Here is an 18,528-nt window from a genome sequence, read left to right on the forward strand (position 1 = left end):
GATTATATTGTAGCTTAGGGCAAAGAAACACTTTCAAGTCACACAGACAAAAAAATATATACATATAGATCATCATAGTCTAAGAAGAAGCCCGTAGAGGTGAGAACACAACAAAAGGAGTTTAGAGAGGTGAGGTGAAGGACATGCCTTCAGAAGTGGTGGATCTAAGTCATGGATTCAATGTCTACTTCCAAGCCAAGGTTAGAAGGTAATGTGAGGATGAGCATTTTGAGGCAAGGAAAGTAAGGATAAGAGTTTTCAAAGCTCTCAGAAAAAAGGTACTGAACCATCACTGGGACAGTACCTCTTTTGTCACTGGGGTGGTACCCCAAAGAGTACATCTTAGTTGCTTTAGTCAGGGAACATAATTGTACCATAATCCATTAAAATTATATTTTCTAAGTTGGGTTAGGTTATAATTTTCTACTGGGGAAAAAACATATTTATGGTGCAGAATTGGACCTTCAAACTACCGTTGTATCTTTGAGGTCACATTTGCATTGTTTGTACCTTTATACACACACACACACACACACACACACACACCCACACCCACACACATTTTCTAAACTGCTTATTCTTCTGGGTCGCAAGGGGATGCTGGATCCTATACCAGTGGTCTTTGGGCAAAAGGCAGGTATGGCATGTCGCGAAGCACCTTGGCGAAGACGTCAGGGAGAGAGCCGCAAGTGCGGAATGGGCGGAGCGCAGAGCTTGAGCTCCCCCAACAGACACGAGTCACGGGAGTGAAAGCGGGAAGAGGAGGAGGACGCTGGTGCTGGCTACGGGAGGCACCAGAGGGAGGAACAAGTCCCGAGCTCCGCCACCCATGTCCTGCCCCCTGTTACGCAGCGAGGCCACTATGTTCAACCCAGGTGGCTGAGCTGCCAGCTAGGGGCGACAACGAGGAGGTGGAGCAGCTAGCTTTCATTCCCTCTCGGCTCTGGTCCTCACTGGTGCCCTTAATGAGAGCCAGCTGATTCTCATCTGGCTGGCAGCGTGAGCGCCTTTAAAATGAGCTGAGAGGGAACAGAGCGAGAGAGGGACGAGCAGCAGCAAAAAGGGACTGAAAGAGCTGAAAAGCTCAAAGAAGGGACTGAAAGGTCTAGAAAGCGTCGGCCACTGAAAAGTGGCCAGCTTAGTGCAGTGTTGGTTTTGTTTGTTGTTTGGTTTGTGTTCTGAGAATTAAAAAGTAATGGCTGCTGCTGCGCTGAACCCTGCCACCAGCGTCCACATTGAGCCCAGGTAGCACACGTCGTGCTACAGCAGGATACACCCTGGACAGGTCACCAGTCCATAGCAGGGCAGACACACAGACATGTGAACTCACACCTTGGGGAAATTTAGTATGAAAAGGGAAAGACAACAATGTACCATATCAAGAGAAAACTAACAACCGGAACAATCTATTTTATAACCGATATTTTGATGGGCTGTGCACTTGACATTACAAGTGCCAGTTAATTATTTATTGGTGTATAATGACAGCCAGTGATCAGTCAAAAGATTTGCATCTCTAAAAAGTTATTCACTATGCACCTCGCAGATCTATGATGAGTATTGGTGGGTCATCTAAAAACATTAACCAGGTTTTGTAGCTGTGAACCAGTAAGACTCTCCAAACTCTTTCATTCATTCTGTCTCAGCAGGTCAGAATGACTTAGCACGTCTAGAATACTGTTATTAGCAGTGCTGAAACCTTTCACCTATCATTCCCGTCACATATACTCAGAAGGCGAGGAAAAGGGCAGACTTTTTATGCCGGTCTAGAAGAGAGCATTATTAAAGAAAAGCTATAAAAATACTGCAGTCAATGAGCACTGTAGATGAATAACTGCAATGGTACATGTGTAGGAAAACATCATGCATATCTGTACGCATACACATGCCCTGTAATTGTAAGTATCATCATCAATATGAAGTTTCCTATGTAGTCTGCAGGGAACTTATTAAGTAGGCATCAGCTTGCCTTTGCACTCTCTCTCACTGAACATGAGCAGACGTGTGAGACAAATACAAAGCAAGATGGCAGAAAGCTCAGCCACTGAGGGACTGGGCCTGGTGCGTGAGAGATTACAAGTAGAAGATAATAGGTTGGGTGCAGCTGGGCAGAAGGAACATTCCAGCGTTTTTCTACTTAATCTCTATCTAACGTGTAGTACATGGTGGTTTAACACGAATTATGATTTTGAAGTGTTATCCTGTACTTAGGAAAGACAAACCCATGATACTGACATGCTGAAGGAGCTGCCCACTAGCGTCAACTGTACGTTTTGAGCCAATTAGCTTGAAAGTTTTTTTCATAAGTACAAGATTATGTCAGAAACACTGTTCAATCAATAAAGCATGTGGCATATAGAGATGTGTTTGTAAAACACCCAAGTGTACACTTGGACCTATTTTACTCTGCCTCTCAAAAAGACGTCAAGTTGTGGATGAAGGACTCGCTCCTGTCTCAGTGTGAAAGGGGATCCTTCCTGGAGCAAGATAACACCAAATAACAGCTCAGAACAAAGGCTGAACAGTCCATGAGATGAAAAAGAGCCTTTCTCCCTCAGACAGCTTTGAATGACAGAGCTGAGTGCACTTGGGCAAGATAAGACAACAGAAGCACAGAGAGGCTAATGCCAGCTAAGAGATGTGCTTTAAACCATTAGCAATCCACCCTAATGGAGCTCATGTTAGCAGAAGCAGCTGATACAGATGCAAACAGTGTGCAGTAGAGCTTATGCTAGTTAGCATATTTGGAAGACTATTTTAAGTTGTTTTTCAGACATTAGTATTTTTTTTAAATATCAATTTGTGGTTTGTTTAAAGTACCCATATTCTACATTTATGTCTTTCCTGAAGTCCATTTGTGACTTCTGTGTGGGTTTATGTGGAAACAACTATTAAGCAGAAATGAGAATTAAATAGGTTTTGTTAGTGCATCCCTAAGACTAACATTAATGTGTACGGCTAAACTACTGTAGGCTGTATAGGAAGACATAGTTGTATGCATAAATTTGGACACTCCTGGCTAAATGGTGTTTTGATTTTTTGTAAAAGTAAGTTAACACATCCTCTACAGAGAACACACTTTTGCAAAATTTAATACACAATCATTGTTTATTTGCTGAATTTAAGATATTGAAAAAAATGCATAAATGTGTGTATAATGTATAAATGCAGTGCAGTCTGTGCAAAGGTTCTGCACATTTTATGTTTTATTTTTTCTCAATATGTTAAACTATGATGTGTTATTTTCACAAAGAAAACCAACAAACTGTGTTATTTGACTGGGGTGTCCAAACTTTTGCATACCACTGTACAGGCAAAAGCACTGTTGATTAAATTTTTGTGATGTTTTGTGATTAATTCCAAACATTAACAGTGTTTACGTACTACATCAAACTTTTTATTTCACATATTTTTCATGTATTGACCCTTTTAATTTTGGCTTTAACACAGGTGCCGAAGAAGACAAACAGCTCCTTTCAAGGGGTAAAACTGTGCTGGCTGATTAACTATTAACCTACCCAGCATTAATTAATTTTAAGTCCTGGGACAAAAACATGCTCCAGCTCCACAATGGGCATGTGGTCAGCAGTGGGAGACTTCATTTGGCTGTAGTTGCAAATGTAAATAGAGAGGCATGTTGATGTGGATAGGAGTTATGTAATTAATATAGGAGAGGGTGTTCGTGTGGTCCTTTTGTTTTTGCACCTTGTGGTTTCTGGCGTGTAGCTTGTGATCCTTCAGTGTATCTCCAAGTGCCCTGTCTGCTCCTTTAATCAATCTCTCTCTCTCTCTCTCTCTCTCTCTCTCTCTCTCTCTCTCTCTTTCTTTCTCTTTGGTTGAGCAGAAGGTGGCCAGACACTTGTGTAACAGGTATTAATCAGCCACACAGAGAGAACAGGCTGATCCATGGTGTATTACACTGCTATTTACCAGGCCCTGTCACAGTAACAGACGCACACAAACACACACACACACACGGTCTCACACACACACACACACACACACACACACACACACACACACACACACACTCACACACAATATGATCTGATGTTTTTCCTTTCCTCTGCAAAATTGCATTACAACAAATCAGAACAAAGACCAATATATCAGCACTGTTTCAAATTTCAAGTAGACATAAAATCCATCCATCCATCCATTTTCTAAGCCGCTTCTCCATCAGGGTCACGGGTAGACATAAAATGTAAATGTTAAATGTTACACAAATTTATGTAGAGAAATTGGCCATTAAGTACAAGTTACTTATTTTTCAGTCAGGGACAAAAGCAGAAACATATATGCTAGAGAAAAATACACAAAAACCACAACAAATCTAAGTGCTGAACAATACACCTTTGCAGTATTATGTGTGTTCACCATCTCCCTTTATTGCAGCTTCCATTCTTTTCAAGAGATTTACTTTCAGTTTTTCAAAGACATCTGCAGGGATATTTTTTCACACCTCCAAAGTTCAGTCTTAGAACTTATATTTTAGAAGTTACATTTTCTGCTTCTCATCCAAGTCATTGCAAACACATTCAGTGATGTTGATATCTGGACTGGATAGATGGACAGTCTGTTGTTCTGAGTACACCAGCAGCCTCTTTATTTTATTTGCAATTTTTCTTCTTTTTTGTCTATTTCCTTTTTTCAGTAACAGCTTTGTGACAGCTACACATCCTTTCAGACCCATAATGTTGATTTGTCCTCTCATAGTGGAAAGATGGACAGAAACATGGACAGATTTTTTTCCAGATCTAAAACAAGAATGGAGCTTGATTTTTAGTTTTGGTTTTAGTTTACCAGCTCTTGCAAGGTTGTTAGAGTGTCTATTATCTCTGTATCTTTTCATAGATTTTCAAACTCCCTTTGGCTTCCTAATGAAAATTCCCTATGCATCATCTTATCTCCTTAGAAATATTTCCTGAAAAAATGACATACACTATATTTCCAAAAGTATTAACTCATCCATGCAAATCATTGAATTCAGATGTTTCAATCACTTCCATAGCCACAGGTGTATAAACCCAAGCTCTTAGGCATGCACACTGCTTCTACAAACATTTGTGAAAGAAAGGGTCACTTTCAGGAGCTTAGTGAATTCCAGCATGGTACCGTGATAGGACACCACCTGCGCAGCAAGTCCACTGGAGTCTACAGCAGTGAGACGTGTTCTCTGAAGTGACGAATCACGCTTATCCATCTGGCAATCCGATGGATGAGGCTGGGTTTGGAGGTTGCCAGGAGAACGGTAATTGCCTGACAGCATTGTGCCAAGTGTAAAGTTTGGTGGAGGGGGGATTAAGTTGTGGGGCTGTTTTTCAGCAGTTGGGCTCGGCCCCTTAGTTCCAGTGAAAGGAACTCTTCATGCTTAAGCAGACCAAGAGATTTTGGACAGTTTCATGCTCCCAACTTTGTGGGAACAGCTTGGGGATGGGCCCCTTCCTGTTCCAACATGACTGCACACCAGTGCACAAAGCAAGGTCCATAAAGACATGGATGAGCGAGTTTGGTGTGGAAAAACTTGACTGGCCTGACCTCAACCCGAGAAAACACCTTTGGGATGAATTAGAGCAGAGACTGTGAGCCAGGCCTTCTAGTCCAACATCAGTGTCTGACCTCACAAATTCTGGAAGAATGGTCAAAAATTCCCATAAATACACGCCTAAACCTTGTGGAAAGCCTTCCCAGAAGAGTTGAAGCTGTTATAGCTGCAAAGGGTGGGCCAACATCATATTAAACCCTATGGATTAAAAATGGGATGTCACTCAAGTTCATATGTGTGTGAAGGCAGACGAGAGAATACTTTTGGCAATATAGTGTATAATAATAACATTAATAAATGAAGTGTGGTCTCTGACTTTTGCACAGCTCTGTATCTAATATTGCACAACTGAGGAAGTCCATTTTCTGTGGACCAGAAATTAATGCTGTAACTTCATCTCTTCCTTCTCACTGAAACATGCCATTCTGCTAGGTGTGAACACAAGCTGGTGTAATAAAAGCCAGCCTGGCCGTGTATCTTTAGTTACACCATGGAATCATCATCAAATAGTGAACATTATCTAAAGGGATACTTACCATACAACAACTTCAGTAAACTAAACCTTGCATCACTGAGTTCATGCGCATGCTGTATCTTTTCTGATACTGACACTAAACTACAGAACTGCTTAGATTTTGTCTCAGATTAAGCAAAATGACATACACAAGCATTTGCAAAAAATTAATTGTTTGTCATATTAAGTGTTGCTGCTTTTTTGTTGAATATTATCTAACACTGTAGACTGAAACACTACAAGTGAGACACTATAAGGTATTTCAAGAAGCTTTATTCAAACATGAAAACATTAATGCTATATTATGATTAACATTTTTACAAGAGAAGTAAAAATTCTTTTTAAAAAATTGTTACAGATATACAGCATTTTGGAATGAAACTCTTTATACTGTAATTACTTATTGATGTTTATTTCTTGATAAGTTATCTGCCTAAAATTTGATCACCATGTCTCAAACATGAGTCATTATGAAAGTTAATTTTATAATAATCTTATTTCTAATGTTCTACAGCTTTTTCAGTCATTAAAGAATCATCTGGAGCTCTGTTTATCATTCTGGACATTTGGCCATGTAAGTGGACACTGTATTTAAAAACTCTATCACGGTTTTATTGCATACAGAAAAAAATCATTAAAAAATAAATATTTCGTGTGACCACATGTCTTCTACAGACTCTGGCTGTCTCAGTTGTTTCAGTCTCTGAATGTAATCCCAGACTGGCTCAATGATGTTGAGATCAGGGCTCTGTGGGGGCCATATCTGCTGTAGGAGTCCTTGGCCTTGTTTTTGCTGGAGATTGGCTGTGTGTTTGGGGTCATTATCATGCTGGAGAATGAATGCAGGACCAATCAGATGCCTCCCTGATAGTACAGCACGATGGATAAAAATCTGCCTATACTTCTCAGCAGTGACAGGGGGCATTAATTTTGTCACCAACTCTATTTGCAGAAATACCCCTTAAACCAGCAGGGAACCTCCATTATGCTTCACTGTTGAATGCAGACACACAAGGCTCTCTCCAGCCCTGCGGCAGACAGACTGCCTTCTGTTACAGCCAAAGATTTCAAATTTTGACTCAACAGTCCAGAACACCATTCTTAAATTGCTTGACTTTGTTTAACCCTGGCTCTCTGAAGACATGGCTTTTTAGTCACTCTTTACAAGCATTTCTGACAAGACTTCTCTGGACTGTAGACTGCCTTGTGCCCAGTGGTTTTTCTCAGTTGAGCTGAGAAAAACCACTGGGCTGGATATCTTCTGATTCTGAGGAGAAATAAGCCTGATGTATTTCATATTTTCTGCTCTGTTTCCATGACTGACCACTGCATTTCTGGTCCTCAACTTTGCTTGATCTTTTGCGCTTCTGCAAATGAGCTTGAATAGTACATCTGGAAACACCTGTTTGCCATGAAATTTTTGCTTGAAAAAGCCCAGGATGACAACCTTGTGTCTTGTTGCTATGCCCATTCTTGCCATAGTGTAGGATTTGAAGGTTAAAGTTCCACATCTATTACTACACCACCACCATTTTAGTATGGCTGTCCATCTGTTTCAGTTAATCATTTTAGTTCAATCTGCACTTTAGCACCTGTTTGTTTTATCATACAGTGAGCTATATGCCTACAAAGACATGAAGTGTTTTTATCTAGAAAGTTGTGTTACTTACAATTTTACTTTCCTTAACCCCTTAAAATCTCAGGCTCAAGGCTTATTATGCAGTAACCCAATGCAAACTGGTTAAGCTATTCTTACTATTCTTGTAATAAAATTTTGGGCAAGTCGGTGGGCCTTGGCCATGTAAGGGATTAAAGAAACCTAAACAACAACTAAAAACATACAAAGCTATATACTGCAGAAAGTATTTTTTTTTACAAATGTAATGCTTAGAAATCTGAAATATACTGTTTCTACTGACAATAATGCAGAGGACTTAAAACATCAATAATTGAGAAGACCTAACCACAAATAAGGTCATCTAGTAGTTTGTTAAGCCACATATGCTGTAAATGCATAAAACCCAACAACTTGTCAACTAGACAATTTAGTTTCCATCTTATGCTAGCTGAATGCATAATAATAATAATAATAATAATAATAATAATGAAAAAGGCTAACCCTTTCTGTTTTTTTTTTTCTCATAACAATACCAACATTTTTAAAATTTGTTTAAAAATGTGGATATTCAAATAGCAAAAATGGCAAACCTACTTAAATCCTTAGGATTATTACATCCTCAGGCTTATTACTTAGCAGCCACACAACTACAATGCAATTTGCTGAGATACTCATGAGTTTTAGACATTTAAAAAGGTTTATAAGTCCATATAAGGGTGTAAAATGCCAAACTTGAAGATGAAACGCAGCTGTTCAGAGCTGCCTTCAAAATGCTAAATGAGTGAATAAGAACCCTCAGCCAGGATGAATGTCCAGATTAAGCCTGCGGAGCTTGAGTGCTCTGAGCCCATCAAAGAGGTGCTGAGGAGGGCTTGTATGCCAGGAGACCTGCCTCCCTCCTTCAGCTATTACAGCTTACCATCAGAGCCCATCTCCTCTGATTACAAGTGGGACAGAGGGGGAGAGACAAAGACAGGGGGGTTGGGTGGTGGGGAGGAGGTTCTGCAGAGCACGCGTAAGGATGAGTTTTGCAATCCACTTTAAGGAATCCCCACGTGTCATTCTGCAGCTCTTTTCACGGTCAGTCAGTCTATTATTGACACCATATTAGACTGGCTCCCCTCTCTTCAGCCCCACACAGTCACTGGCACCTTTTCCTTGCACACGTTTACTGTCAGGACTCCAACAGGGTAAGGGGCACTATATTTATATTCTTGGCTTTAAGTACTTCCTCTGAACATAATAGAATGCCTTGACACTACACTTTCAGAGAAAAAAGTTTCTAAACTGCCACTGATGTGGTACCCCTCTTGTCACTGGAGTGGTTCTTTCAAGGGTCTGTCTTTAGTATATAGGAATGTAACTAACATTTTCATTACATTTACATTTTTTCCCCCACACATCTCATCTCCAGCCTTTTTATTTCATTGTTCTGTTTGAAAAAGAAGGTTATTAAAAGGTACAAATACATACCTTTCTGGAGGGAAAAAAGTTATTTAAGGAACACGGCTAAACCTTCAAACCATTGTTGCAGCTTTAAGCGTACATTCACACTGTTTGTACCCTGATGAATGAAAAATATTTCTATATATAATGATACAATTTTTTTTCAGACAGTGTGCTTGCACTCAGGCTCATTTCCAGAAAGCTATTAAGGTCCATAGCTGTTTTGAATAATAACAGCTACAGAAGATCAATTTGCCACCACTTTTTCCTGATATGAGCACAGGAGCAATCAAGAATAACATTAAGAATCTATAGTCAAAGCTAAAAGGCTCTTGAAAAGCACCGGTAATGATGAAAAACAACAAACAGCAGGACAGTTCCGCAGTGAAGGACATTTACAGAGCAGTACGGGGAAGCTAAGCTCAGTCAAACCATAAAAGCACAATACAACCTGTAACTGCCCTTGGTGCAACTGTCAGCGTTTCCCTGGCCTGGAGCGAGGGTAAATCATGCCTGCTGAAAGCCGTTTTTGTTTGCAGTGCTATTTCTTGCTCCAGCTCTGGGTCTATTCAAACACCAGACCTATAATAGTCACCACACACTATTTGGTCAGACTCTTCTTTCGGCTGCTGCTGGCCCAATTTGCGACAGGGAATTATTACCTGCACAAAATATGCCAGGCCACAACAACACGGCCACTGAGCAGAGACCATGAGAACAGTGCACAGATTAAGGGGACAGAAGACGGCTTTCAAAGCCCCCAGCCATAATTAGAGTGTTAATAAACTTCTTTGATCTGGCCACAAAGATTTTCCATACAGTTGTAGTGACAGCGCACTGTCCAGCAGAGGTCTCTTTCTGCGCCAGGCCTCTGACTATTGTCTGGCTCAAGGTGAAAGCAATTTGAATCCGCTGCCAGGAACAGAAAGACAGCAGAAACCAAATACAGAAGACTCAGCAAGGCTGCTTTGTTGTCCACAAAGGAGGGAATTTGCCACGTTATCAGGTAAAGTTCGCGCTGAGTCCAGATGAATGCACCGCTTTGTTTTATCCTCAAGGCACTGCTGTACCCCCCTTTCTCTTTTGCACTCGTTCACTCATTCTCATGTCTCTCATTCTTTCTTTCTCAGGTCAAAGTTTTTCTGATCCACCTGTTTTTACGAGGATTTATTTTGCTGGCGGATACAGGAAATGTGATGTATGATTGGATGATTACAGTCCAGACTTTGAGACAGCTTTTTGCTGACTTATTTCTCTCAGAAGGCTCTCAAAGTTTTGGTTGGGCCAATGCCTATAAACACATGGGGTCACACTGCAATCTGAGTATTAACGGATCTGGACTACTTCATGTGAAACATTAGACAATATTTAAATGTTATGATGACTACATCAATAACACAGCCCACCTTAAACTTTCATATAGAACAGAGTGATTTTCAGTGCATGTCTTCTCTAATATAGAGAATAGTCTCTCTTCCTCTCTCTTCCTCTCTCTATCTCCATGTCCATCAGCACTGATGTTACCTCATGAGAGGAAGAAAAAAGAAAACAAACAATGGCTCTGACCTTGTCTCTGGATTACCATGACGATGAGGCCTCCCTATAAACCATTCCCCCCTCTGTGTGTGTGTTCGTCTGAGTGTGCGAGAGTGAGAAAGAGAGAGGGAGGGGGGACTATAGTCCTGCAGAGGACTCCAATTAACACCCAAGAGAAACAACAGAATATACATCCCACATAACACTGAAAAACCATCATCACTCTCTTTAGTGCTGCCAGCCATGTTACATGAAACAGCCTACAAGTCTCAGTATTGATGGGTATCAAACCCACGTCAGCAGAAAATCCTGTGACAAATCTAGCATGAAATAGTAAAACACTCACACTATGTGACGTGATGTTGTTTGCTATATACTTCTTCCTGTGGGGTAATAGAGTTTCTCAGTAATTTTAGCATGAGAGCTTATTTTAAGATACCATCTCCAGTGAAGCGCTGTCCAAAAGTCACAGACTACCCTTCATTTAAATTCCAGTCATAACGTCCATTAAGTAAAAGTTACTCATTTTTCAGGAGATACTTCTGAGGAGATTAGATATAAGTCAAAGGACAATAAAAAAGGAGTTTCCAAGATTAGAGTTCTTAAAATTATTAAAACAACAACCTAAAGACCAGGTAGACTATTAGAACTGTCCCCTTCAGATAAACAATACTCGCACCTTCACCTTTGAGAGACCCACTCTTGCTTCAGAGGCCAGACCCCAACATCATTAAATGTGTTTAGGATTCCTTGGATCATAACAAGCAGAATATTTAACTCACATCTAAGACTGAACTTTGGAGGTGTTGAAAAATATCTGCAGATTTCTCTGAAAAACTGAAAGTGAGTCCCCTGAAAAGAATGGACGCTGTAATAACAGCAAATGGACAATATACATACTACAATCTACAAAACTGACATTATATCGTCACTGTACAATGAAAACCATCTCCATTTTTGTTGATTTTTCACTTTCTATATAATTTCAACACACCAGCTGTCCTTTACATTGTGTGAAAAATTCACGATGACTAACCAATAGAAATGCTCCAAAATCACTTGGAAAAAACCTCTTTACATTAACTTACATTGAAAAGTAAGAGTGTTTTTGCCTCCTCTTGTAAAGTTAGTATTTTTGAGATACTTGTTTTTCATTGGACAGCGACGTTATGCAGTTCTTGAGGCTTGTATGTAATTTTCTGTTATATGTTTAAAATATATGTTTTGTATAAAATATAAAATATATAAAATATATGGTTTTTTCTAACACTTTTGACAATCATTTGTATTTAGTGGCTGTTTTAATAATTTAATGTCCTCACCAAGAAAAAAGCAATGGGATTTTTCTGTATTTTTTATTTGTTTGGGGCAACAATAAAAATAATTGGTGTTTTTTTTTTTGTTGTTGTTTTCTTGACCCCACAAATTTTTAAATATTCACATCTACCAAACGGTTAAGCAGAATATTACAGGGTTAACTAGAAATTTAAAAAAGAAAGGTGGTCCCTGACTTTTGTACAGTGCTGCAGCTTGTTCTGAAGTTCAGAAGTTTCTAAAGAAAAAATATTAGACTGGTACTGGCTAATGCTCAAGGTTTTAATATCAAAATTGGAAAAAAATCATGGTATTGTGCCATCTTTAGTTGTAACTATCATATGTAAGACGCTTTTCCCCTAGCTGTAATGAAAATACAGAAGTCCTGCTACTGGGCTATGATCTAAATGAAGGAAATCAGTTTGGGTATTATTCTGTTTCTTCTATCTATCTTGTACTTGCACTCACTGGCCATTTTATCAGAAACAGCAACCATACAGGTACACTGTACAGTACTCTGCAGATTTACAATACCAGCCTATATTAAAAATCTTGGTAAAGCTGCTGTGCCTGATACAGTCGTGGTCTTGTGATGGTCCTTTTCCTTTGGTGATCAGACTTGGACTGACATTTTGCATAGAACTGGACTGGATACAGTCAGTAATTTTAAACCTACAAAGCGCAGCTCTATGGTATGTTTACCTCATAAATCAGTAAACTAGTAAACATTTCAGTCATACAAGGTCAGTGCAGAACCATCAGGGTTTCAAATTCAACAGTTTCAACGTGTTAATTTCTGAACATGTAGATGCAACAGCATAATACCCAGAAGGATTTCCTTCATTTAGATCATAACCCAATAGCAAGACCTTCTATCTTTTCACTACAATTAGCAGAACAGTGTCTTACCCAAAGCTGTAGGGACCAAGTGCAATAGTTATAAATATTATAGTGTTTGCAGACTGCAGTGGCTGGCAGCAGTAAAGAGAGTGAAAGGTGTGGGACACATGTTCCATTTTTTATTTAACATATTTAGGCTATCATTCTCAAACAGTACAAAAACACAATGATACCTGATGAACAGCTCAGAATATATATGTGATGTATTCCAAGACAGGAGGCGCTGGCAATGGTATTAAATTATAATGTCAAAGTGTCCCTGCACTATGTACGAAGAAAGAATTGTCTGTGTTACACTTACAGTACAGATGAGTGAGTGCTGGTCTGGATGTCTCTTTGTGCTGCTATAGAACTGACAACCTCAAGTGATCGTTTCCATCCGTCTCTAAATATAGCTTCTTTAGGCAAGACGACATCATCTCAGCTTACTCACCAAGGCCAAGAGGCTATGACCCCATACTCAGACGCAAACATGCACACTCTTTCTTGTGAACCAAACCTTGCCTGCGTGGCATTACACATTCATGATGCATATCAATGAGGGAACTCAGCACCTTGCCTACTTACACCACCTCTGCTTTTCCTTCCCTCTCAACATTAGGGTTGGCAGTTCAATACACTATCAAAGATCTGCATGAAGGCAAACACATTTGTAAACATTACAGAAAGCTTTCATATACTGTACTGTGCAAAAGTGAGACTACCTTTCAATGATTTCATTCATCAAAAAAGCCATTAAGAAGATAGTGGGGACTGCCAACAACCATAAAAGACCTGGTCGGTCACCAAAACTGCCACCATGAAATAAGCAACACAACATTTTTATCTTTGAGAGAGAAGAGAAAATCAAGTTCCACTCTTGTTTCCGATCTGAGAAAATCCACAGGTGTATCTGTCCCTCCTTCCACTGTAAGAAGACAGCTCAACGCTTTGAGTCGGAAAAAAATAAGTAGCTGCCAAGAAGCTCTTAGTGAGAAAAAGAAATAGACAAAAAAAGAGGAAAAAGTGCATTAGTGCACCAAAAGTGGACATCTGAGAAGTGGAGTAAGGTTTTATGTACTTTTCAGGATGGCTTGTATCACAAGAAGCAGGAAATGCAACCAACTTATAAGGCTGAACTTTGAACCATGGAACAATGTCCCCACAGATTTCTTTGAAAAACTGAAAGCAAGGCTCATGAAAAGAATGGAAGCTAGAGGTTGACACATTAAATACTGAAAAATGTGATATTTAGTTTAGTTGTTAAGGCATCTGTCATTTTCTTTATGTTTTCTGCCTTTCTAACACTGGAAAACAAATAACTGGTTGTTCTGACTAGAAATTAAAGAAATAAAAGATGATGTGACTTTTGCACAGTGTATTTCAATGTATGCCTGAATATTTTTTATTATGATCTGCAAATCACAAGCATAAGCATATGACACTGCCTACAAGTAAACCACCTTTGTAAACTGACATAATCCAATTATGAAGACTAAAACATGAAAGCTATAGGATGAGTAGCTTTTGAAAAGCTAAGGCATGACAACATCCCATTAAGGAATCATATGGGAAAACCATAAGAGACTCTGTGACTCAGAGTCGATGTACAGGCAGGTCCAAACAAGCTGGGGAATGCCCTAATTATTATTTTTATTATTATGTAATATTCATCATCAGGATCACCAGTTCCTAAGGCAACTATGTTCTTGTATGATGCTAATACCAATCACAGCTCAAACTGAATATCCACATTCAAGTTTTTAAGTTGCATGTGGGTTTTATAACCACACACTGCAAACTAATGACCTGAAATAAACTACAAAACAAAATTAAGTGATGGAGAAGATTCTGAAAAAGTTGCGGCAGTGTCAGCAGCAGGTGAGCTGGGGTGGTGGAGCTGAGCAGGTGGTTGTGGTATAAGCCCTCCAAAGCCCCAGAGCTGAGCTCAGACTCTGGGGGCTTATGCCCTCAGCCGTCTGCCTCTAGAGAGAAAGAGCAGAGTGTGCCGCCTCTAAATTAAACTAATCTGTCTCAGCCTACCTGAAGATGGAAAGGCCATATGGCGCGTGCCGCACAAATGAAGTGATGAAGGTGCTGTTATGGTCAGTCAGCGAATGTGATAAATTGCTTGTGACTGAAGAGGTGGGATGAGGTTGAGGTTTACTTAATGTGAGGGTGGAGGTGGAGTGTGTCCTTTCATAAACCGCTGTGTGTGAGCATGAGTGTGCGTTGGGTAGTTTCTATGTAAATATAGCAAATTTTCAATAAAATATTTGTTACTGATTAATCATCAGTCTTCTCTTGTGAGACTTTGGAGCCATTATTATGACTACTTCTTGTATTATATTGAAAGCTTTTAATTAACTGTTATATTGAGAGCAACTAATTGGCTAATAAAGTGCAATATGTTGTGGCCCATATTAGTGTGTGTGTGTGTGTGTGGGTGTGTGTGTGTGTGTGTGTGTGTGTGTGTGTGTGTGTGTGTTTGTTACTCTATGACATTGTCAACTGCATAAACTCCTTGTGTTAAACCATAGGACCACTCATTGAGTCCTCTCTATCCTCTCCATTCATGTGGCTGCACAAACACAATACAAAGCATATAAGCCCTTGGATGCGTGTGCTGCTAATCACTACCAGTACAACCTGTTTGCTCTGTGGAGCCTAAGCCCTCTGATGTAAACAAACTGTCCCATCAGCAGCCACTGTACTTAAAAACGTTAGGAAATCTAATTAGAAATAAATCCAAATAGAATTAAGCATTCACTTGATTTGCCTCGTATACATATAGTGTATCCTACACTGAATGATACACAAACAAACAAAAAACACTTCACAACAAAATGTTCATTATAGCTAAGCATGCTTGGTAATACTAATAATACAACATTGAAAAATAATTACTTAAAATCACCAGATTAATCTGAAACTGAAACATAACACTCCAACACCGCTATCATTAAGGAAGCACTAGACATCTTTAACCCCTTTTCACAGTAACCATGAAATGTGAAATCCACCTGTTTTAAAGGGCATTCAGTTGAATCCTGCATTTATCTTCAATTATGTTGATGAAATATATTTCTGTGGATCTGTGAGCAAATCAACATTTATAACAATGTTTTATTGTATATAAAAGCTATTTTTATAGTTTAAAACATTTATTGATATAGAGAAAGCTGCAGTTGTGCAGTCCTTCTTATTTCAGCACAACTTTCTCTGTAGAGAGGTATTAATTGTTTTCACAGCTGGGGGTTCTCACCCCTTCACTATCGCCCATCATTGCTCACTGGCAGCTCAACACAGAGACACAACCACCACAAACACAGAAACAACAGTGTCCTAGATAATCAGAGTTACAAGGTAAATATTTTACTTAATTATATTTATTAAAAATATCTGAGTCGATTTCCGTTCCACTGATGGAAAGGCTAGGGGACTTGCAGAAAGAGGCTGCAACCCCAGTGAGACAGTCATGGTGCTATTTTACCAGCTCATAACTGGAGCTTCAATTAATAGGAATACCATTGTATGCAAAAGCTTGAGTGCCCTGGTTAAATTATATTTTGTTGATTGTTTAAGTGAAACTATGTACACACCATCTACAGTGAACATCCATCTGAACATTTTAAAGGATAATTACCGTTTATTTCCTGAACATGATGGAAAACATGAAACAAAAAATGTGGCCTGTGCAAAAGTTATGGCACATTTTATAGTTTATGTTTTTTTCCAACATGTTACACTCAACAAATAAATTGAAAGTGTGCACTTAAGTTTGCAGAAAAGTGTCCAATTTAAGTTCCCTGTAGATGATGTGTTGACTTACTTTCATTCAGAAAATCAATAAAACATGTCATTTGACAGGAGCGTCCAAACATTTGCATATGCCTGTGTATTGGTTTCCAGCCCTAGTCCTGAGAAGCCACTGCCCTGCTCTCTTTAGTGTTTAACCCGCTCACATACCCAAATCAACTAGGGCTTACAATCGCTTTAAAATCCCAGGCTTATTACATACTGAAGCATATTATTCAGTAACTACAGGGACTTCAGTGCAAACTGGCTGATCTATTCTTAGGTTATAGACATGTGTATTAAAACTTTGGGCCCATGTAAGGGGTTAATTAGCTTTATACATTTGATCAGGTGTGTTGGAGAAAACAAAATGTGCAGGGCAAGGTACAGTAAAAGCAGAGAAAAAAGTATTGTATGGTACTGTCTAACCATAAGATCAGAAATAACATAGCAACAGGATTTACGCATAAGCAATTACTTTCACAGTTAGCATCATCATAATCACCACTGTCATCATCAGCTGCAATAGTGGAACAGCTCTAAGTGATTACACCAGTATGAATGGGCCAAGTCTCAGAGCACAGTCTAATAATATCTCAGACCCAAGAGACCCAGAGTAGCTAACCATGCCCTCCTCGTTCCACTAACAGAGGCAAAAATCAGCACTGACCACCAATGAACATCAGGCCACAAGACAATAAGACACTGGAGACACTTCACACAGCCTGTATTCATGTGTTAAAAGCACTAGTCTTCAATTAGCCTCACATGGCCTCCTAAACAGCTGAACTGCGGGTTTATTCTTTTCTGAGAACTGTACTCAATCTTGTGCTGTTTTACAGTGTGAGCTTTTGGGATACAACTTTTAGAATATCAATATGTATCACTCTCCCACTCCTTGAGTCGTTTTGGTCCTTGGACTGACTCCATTTCTTCACTATGACACCTATATGACAATGTAATACAACATAAAAGAATTTGAAATGAAAAACATGAAAATAACCAACCAGCCAATCGCTTCAGCAGAAATTATACTGCCATCAGAAGCTCTCATACTCAACATGCGAATGTAGCGCTGCTACAGTAGATAAGTGCTGCAGCATGTTCTTGACTGCCTTATAACAACTTAATGAATTCAGTGAAGTGCATACTACGTGAGTGGAATGAAGGAGGCTTCTGAGCAGTATGAGTGGGCTAATGAACAGGTACAATACACCATGCTGTCCATAAATAATCAGACGTTGGTAGAAGTTCCAGCACTACGTTACAAACTCATTGCAAGTTTCAGGTGAAAGTGTTTCAGTTGAAGTTTGCATTTAGTTTTATTTAATTAAGTGAAGTAAATATATTAGTGGAATTACATTTCACAACATTGTCTTACTGCAGGTTGAAGTGCCACCCAAAGATTTTTAGGGGAGTCTGAGCACTTATTATTTAAGGTTCTCCAGTAGACTTCAGAATCGGTCCTTCTGCTGCAATCAGCAGTTATACCATCAGTAAAGCCAAATGAGTCAGTTGTACTGGAAGCCATACACCTCTGTTCCAACATGTTTCATCGTCAATCTTCATCTCATTTACTGAAAACTGTACCAGAACATTTTACCTAGTTTTCAGTAAATTGTAAACTTGCCTTTCAGTCCTTGATGTTCACCTGTGGTTTGCATCCTGTGGTGACCTCATGTTGATGCACTCTTCTCTGTGTGGTAGTCATTGCTCTGTTCAATATTCTTGATTAAAAGAGTTCGTTGGTCATCCACTACTGTTATCTGACATGCTCTTCCAGGTTGTTTGCTATTACTAAACTCATGAGTATGTTGATGCTGACTAGTTGATTTTGACGCCTCTGCCTGCATTATTGTCACTGACATTGGCATTAAA

The 18,528-nt window shown here is 39.4% G+C and overlaps 1 protein-coding gene across 2 annotated transcripts in view; it reads right to left on the minus strand.

The window, feature by feature from the left end:
• The window catches only part of kif19 (kinesin family member 19), a 58,525-nt gene that overhangs the window by 37,516 nt on the left and 2,481 nt on the right, over window positions 1-18,528 (minus strand). The gene's annotated exons all lie outside the window — the stretch shown is intronic.

This window comes from Pygocentrus nattereri, chromosome 13 (genome assembly GCF_015220715.1).
Source record: "Pygocentrus nattereri isolate fPygNat1 chromosome 13, fPygNat1.pri, whole genome shotgun sequence".
In the NCBI taxonomy this organism is placed as follows: domain Eukaryota; kingdom Metazoa; phylum Chordata; class Actinopteri; order Characiformes; family Serrasalmidae; genus Pygocentrus; species Pygocentrus nattereri.